This window comes from Marmota flaviventris, chromosome X, assembly GCF_047511675.1.
Source record: "Marmota flaviventris isolate mMarFla1 chromosome X, mMarFla1.hap1, whole genome shotgun sequence".
NCBI lineage: Eukaryota > Metazoa > Chordata > Mammalia > Rodentia > Sciuridae > Marmota > Marmota flaviventris.
In genome coordinates, this window is record NC_092518.1 from 72,403,025 (window position 1) to 72,409,388 (window position 6,364).

Sequence of the window (6,364 nt, forward strand, 5' to 3'; positions counted from 1 at the left end):
AAGTATTAATTACAGGTTACTTGAATAAAGGTTAAGATTAAGGAAGATATAACTCTCCAGCACCAAATTATAGCATAACCCAACTTATTAAATGAGTATACATGAATCCATACTAATAAATAGGGTGATTGGAAAAAAACTGTCTTTATCAAATAATTGCAAATAATATGTATAACTACCAGTCCTCCCTGAGGTCAAGCTTAATTCTGCCTCCTATCCTTGACAGCATAACTAACTTAGTGACTCACTTTTATAAAACAAAGTAGGTGAATGGGAAATAGTATACACTGAAGAAACATGACAAACAGCACAATAATCAAGTGACAAAAGTTATTAAATACTGGTGACATCATGTGTGTATCTTGTAAACACAGATCTGATGGTAAACCTCAACACTGGTATTCTTTCTCAAAACACATAGCCAGATGTAATCATGAGAAAAACAACAGACGACACTTTACTCATCAGGGTCAGTCTGGCAGTCTTCAAATGGTGAAAGAGAAAAAAACATATGACCTAGTAATTCCACTCTTGGTACATACCCAAAAGAAATGAACATACCTGTATACATAAAATCTGTAAACAAATGTATGTAAAATCATTATGCTTATTACACAAAAAGTGGAAATAACTTAAGTACTCATCAACAGATGAGTGCATAAAGAAGATGTGCTATATCCACATGATGTATTTTTTGGCTATTAGAAGGAATGAAATTTTGACATGCTACAACATGGATGAATCCTAAATACATTATATCAAGTAACAGAAGTTAGAGAAAAAAGATCAAATGTTGTATGATTCAATTTATACAAAATATTCAGACATACATAAACAGAAACCATATCTGCAGTTCCTGGAGTGGGTGTGTGTGTAGGCATTGACAGAATTGTGCATTCAAGCACAATTGGACCACTTTGGGGTGACAGAAACATCTAAAATTGATTATCATGATTGTTGCAGTATACATTAACTGAAATGTATCATACTGTACCATCAAGATGCATGAATTAAAAAATTCATTATATGTGTATAAGGTGTAAAACATGATGTTTTGATGCACATGTACATATTGAAATGTTTATTATAATCATGCAGCAAATTAGAGTATCCTATATTACCCCATTTTGTGGCACAAGAGCACCTAAAATATAATATTCCAACAAAAATATTAAATATAATACTATTATCTATAATCCTCATGTTGTACATTAGAGTTCTAGAATTATTTTGGCTGCATATCTATGACTTCCTACACTTTGACTTATATATTTTTTAATTTCTTTCACTCCATAATATATAGTTTAATTGTCCATAAATATATTACAATTCTTAAAAATACATGATACTGCCAGGCACTGCAGTGCATGCCTGTAATCCCAGTGGCTGAGGAGGCTGAGGCAGGAGCATTGCATGTTCAAAGCCAGCTACAGCAAAAGCATGGCACTAAGCAACTCAGTGGGACCGTGTCTCTAAATAAAATACAAAATAGGGCTGGGGATGTGGCTCAGTGGTTGAGTGCCCCTGAGTTCAATCCCTAGTCCCCTTCCCATAAATTCTGTGGGCTTCCCTTAGTATCAAAACAGTCCATTCTAAAGGGAAGAGGCTGAACTGGTGATGTAGATCAGTGGTAGTGTGGTTGCCTAGTGTGTGTGAAGCCCTGGGTTCAATTACAAGCAATGAAAAAAAAAATTAAGGGAGAAGCTTATTGGTGGATTGATACAAAACTAGAAAATCTCTTTTCCAGTGTCCTGGTTGATTGCAATGAAGGCAGACATCTCAGAGTAAAGAATTTCTTGTTCTAGGATCTCTTGTTTGTAGTTTATAAGGATGAGAAGGCCCATTTGATCTTGGCCACTGTAACTATTATAACTGGAGAGACATACATACATATGTTGGCCTTTTATTTTTTAATATAATTTTAGTTGTAGATGAACACAATTTCTTCCTTCCTTCCTTCCTTCCTTCCTTCCTTCCTTCCTTCCTTCCTTCCTTCCTTCCTTCCTTCCTTCCTTCCTTCCTTCCTTCCTTCCTTCCTTCCTTCCTTCCTTCCTTCCTTCCTTCCTTCCTTCCTTCCTTCCTTCCTTCCTTCCTTCCTTCCTTCCTTCCTTTCTTTCTTTTCATGTGATGCCGAGGATCAAATCCAGGACTTCACACATGCAAGGTAAGCACTCTACCACTGAGCTAAAACCACAGCCCCAGCCTTTTATTTTTTTCTTGCTCTAGAGTGGTCTCAAAATGATCACTTAAGGTCAAAATTATATATATATATATATATATATATATATATATATATACACACACACACACACATACATAAAATTTATAATTTTATATTTATAACAAATAATTTTATATTCAGGACTTAGTCCTATAATTTTCTTGGAATCTTCTCTTATGTGTGAAATACATAGGTAGATATAGATACAGATATATTTTTGTATCACACTTAACTGCCTGGCATGGTGGCATATGTCTGTAATCCCAGCAACCAGGGAGATTGATGCAGGGTGATTCCCCCCACCACCACCAAAAAGAAAAATACATAAACTAGAATAAATCTGTAACTTCTCAGCTTTTTTTTTTTTTTAATTAAGAGACTGAACTCAAGACAAAGATGGAGTCAATTTATATGGAAAACATTTTACAACAGTTTCAGTCCTTACAGGGAGGACTGAAATATGACTGGGAATATGTTATATTTCAAGTTCAGGATATTTTACAAATATTTTTAAATAGACTTTATCATATGAAGCTGGCCCAGCATTTTCTTTTCCTTTATTGTGTGTGTGTGAGTGTGTGTGTGTATGTGTGTTCAAGAATGTATAATTGTAACTCATGTAATCCCAGTGGCTCAGGAAGCTGAGGCAGGAGGATATCAAGTTCAAAGCCAGCCTCAGCAATTTAGTGAGGCCCTAAGCAACTTAGAGAGACCCTATCTTAAAATAAAAATATTTAAAAAGTTTTGGCAAAGTCATTCAGTGGTTAAGCGCCTCTGGGTTCAATCCCTGGTACAAAAAAATGTATAATTTACAGATTACTATTTTATAGGAAAAAAATTAGGAATTGAATTTAAAAAGTTTTCAGTAAGTCCTCTAACTCCTTTTGCCCTTCTCATGAGGAGGTTTTAGAGAGATATTTAATAGTTTCCTCAGGATTGTCCCATTTTTCTACTATCATACATTTTCAAGATTTGTCAAGCCCGAATATCATATGAACAAATTGGTAATGGAAATCCTGGATTGTAAGCTCATATGAGCATTTTAAACATCTCAGTAAATTTTTGAGCATTTTCTTTGTTTGTGAAGTCCTTTATAATGGCCCTAAACTCAGTTTTAGGCTACAGAATAAAAGCAGGACTTCATGATCAGAAGGCCTCACTTTATAAGGCATAAGTCTACCTTATCTCTTTTTCGTCATCTTCAAGATGAAGGAGTAATTGAGCCAAAAGTTTAGTGGTTAGAGTATTGAGGTAAAGATAGATAAACAGAAGGAACAGTTAATCTAGCTAATGTATAGTCCTTTTTCCTAATGTCCTGTTTGTTATTTAAGCTTTTCATTTAAGGAATCTTTTAGGGAGGCAATTTTTTATTGATTCAATCTTTTTAAAACCTCCTGCTTACCAATTAAACATTGCATTTCAATCTCTTTTTTTTTCTAAAGTCCTTTAGGTCAATTAAAACTTCTCCTTTGTGGCTACATTAAATCGAAATGGTCTCTAGGAATATTAACCCATTTCTCTAAAAATACACACATTCTGGGCCTTTAATTCCTATACATGAGCTGGAGCTCTAGGAAGTAAATCCCAAACTCCTTGGATTGAGATAAACCCATTATCAATAAGGTACCTACCTGAGGGCTTTAACTGAATCCAATCCAGTTAATTATCAGATCTAATCTGATCCTATACCCAGTGCAGCCCAAAATTGCTCAAATAAATTTGGAGCACTCAGAACACAGATTAGTGGGGCTCAGAATCTGAGTGAAAACTCACCCATGACCTCTAATTACAAACGAGAGAGCAGTGAGCATAACAGGTTTTGCAGGTACTTTGCCTGTTCACCTAGTGTTCCTAGGGGCCATTGGAATTTTATTCTGAATCCTCACTTCTGACACGGAACCTGTTAAAAGAAAAGCTTCATACAAATGAAATTTAATAGAGTTTAATTGAATAAAGAACGAATCATGAATCAGGCAACCTCTCGAAACAGGACAGGTTCTGTAAGGAACTGGGGCTTCTTATGTTAACAGGATAACATTTACAGAAAAGGGGAAGTGGCATGCAGACAATGGAAGTGAGGGACAAAGATAACTCAATTGGTTATAACCTGGCATTTGTGTTATTTGAACCTGTTTTGACTGAAGGTTGGCCACTGTGATTGGTCACAACTCAATTTTGTTACAAAGGCAAATTTCCAAATGTAGTTTTCAATTTGTTTATGTACTGCGTTTAGTTTCAATTGGCTACATAAGTACTGCATAAGTTTGTGAGCACAATGGCTGTCTTAGACCAAATATATTTTGAATAAGCATTGCCATTTTGCAAAAGAATATATACTGTATATCACAATGATTAATTAAATGCTAGTGTATTATGTGAAGAGAAAAATATGGAGAATAGATACCAAAAGATTGATACATTTTTGTATTATGGAGTAGGGAAAAGAAGGGACTAAAAGAGAGGCAGAATATTTTTAATTTATAATATACATTTTGATTGTGTTTGATACATCTTTAAAGCAAGAAGAATTAATTGGTAGTATGATAGAATCACTGAGATAAAATTTTGTAAATGAAGAAATATATAAACTGAGTTACAATAATGTGCAAACACATTTATTAAAGATAAAGTTCATATGCGGTTGTGTGAAAATAACACATCTTTTAAAAGTTTATTTGGTGATTCAGTGTAGGCATTGGGAGAAGATTGAGGATTCTTTTTTTATTGATTGATTGATTGATTGATTGATTACTAGGGATTGAACCCAGGGGCACTTAACTACTGAGCCACATCCCAAGCCATTTTTTATATTTTATTTAGAGGCAGGGTCTCACTAAGTTGAGTAGGCTCTTGCTAAGTTGCTGAGGCTCGCTTTGGATTCACAATCCTCCTGTCTCAGCCTCCAGAGCTGCTGAGATTATAAGTGTGCACCACTGCATCCAGCATATTATTTTGTTTTATAAAGCTGCATTTCCCCAGCATTTCAAGTATGAAATCTTTCTTGTTTAAAAATGTCAAAAACAGAATAATTGTGAAATTATTGCAAATTATGATACCAATGTAGTAATTGTTTCAGAAACATGCTCACAGTATACTATTTTATGTGTATAAAAGAATCAGACCAAAAAATATGATGATGTGTCTGTATGTACAATTGTCCCTGTGTTTCTATATCTCAATCTTCTTCACAGCAATTAGTCACACATCAAGTCCAGGTGCTTTCTATACAGCTCACACAGGGGTTAGACTTCCAATCCAAGGGTGAACATAAAAATTTCAGGATCACTACCAAAGTATGGAAATTTCCAAAAAGCTTTGGCCATACAATAGATTTCATGTATTTCTCTCTCTCTCTCTCTCTCTCTCTCTCTCTCTCTCTCTCTCTCTCTCTCTCTCTCTCTCAAATCCCTTACCTCTTACCAGGCCTCATAGTTGAGACTTTCACTACTACAATTCTGACTAATCACCAAAGGGTATCACTCTCCCTTTCCTATGGGTTCTTTTTCTCGATTTCAGAAGGCATACTTTTTATAAACATGTCTTTCCTCAAAGCAGACTATAAAGCCATAAGAACAGTGTAAATTCAAATATCTTTTAAAATTGTATGTATAAGAATAATGAAAATTTCTGTTTCTTGTTACTCCTATATCTACAAATTCACATTAATATAAAAATCTGAAAAGAAATATACACTATTGTTTCCTGCTCACTCCTACGTGTAATTAATTTATGAAATCAGGTAAGGTGGTTTACTTTGTGCTGGGCACCTTCAGTCCAATTCTATATGTGCATCCCACACATTTCTCTATTTCTAGATATGTATGACTAGAAATGTCCACTGGGAGAAACATAGATGTTGCAGCTGACCCCATGGTTTGTGACCTCAAATTGATTCCATTCCAGGCTAGTTTAATCCAACAGTTACCCTGAGTCCTGGAAAATCAGAATCTAAACAGGAAATGATGTGACCTAGTGGAGAGAGGTTGTACTGTGGGAAATAGAGGTGCTAGCAGTCTAGCTTCTCCTGACAAATTCTCACTCACAGAGAGTGAAGGACGAGGTAACCCTTGTGTAGATGCAATCTTGGTTCTTGTCATGGGCAGAGAAACACAGGTTTTTCCCTTTGCCTTCAGCCCTTTACTA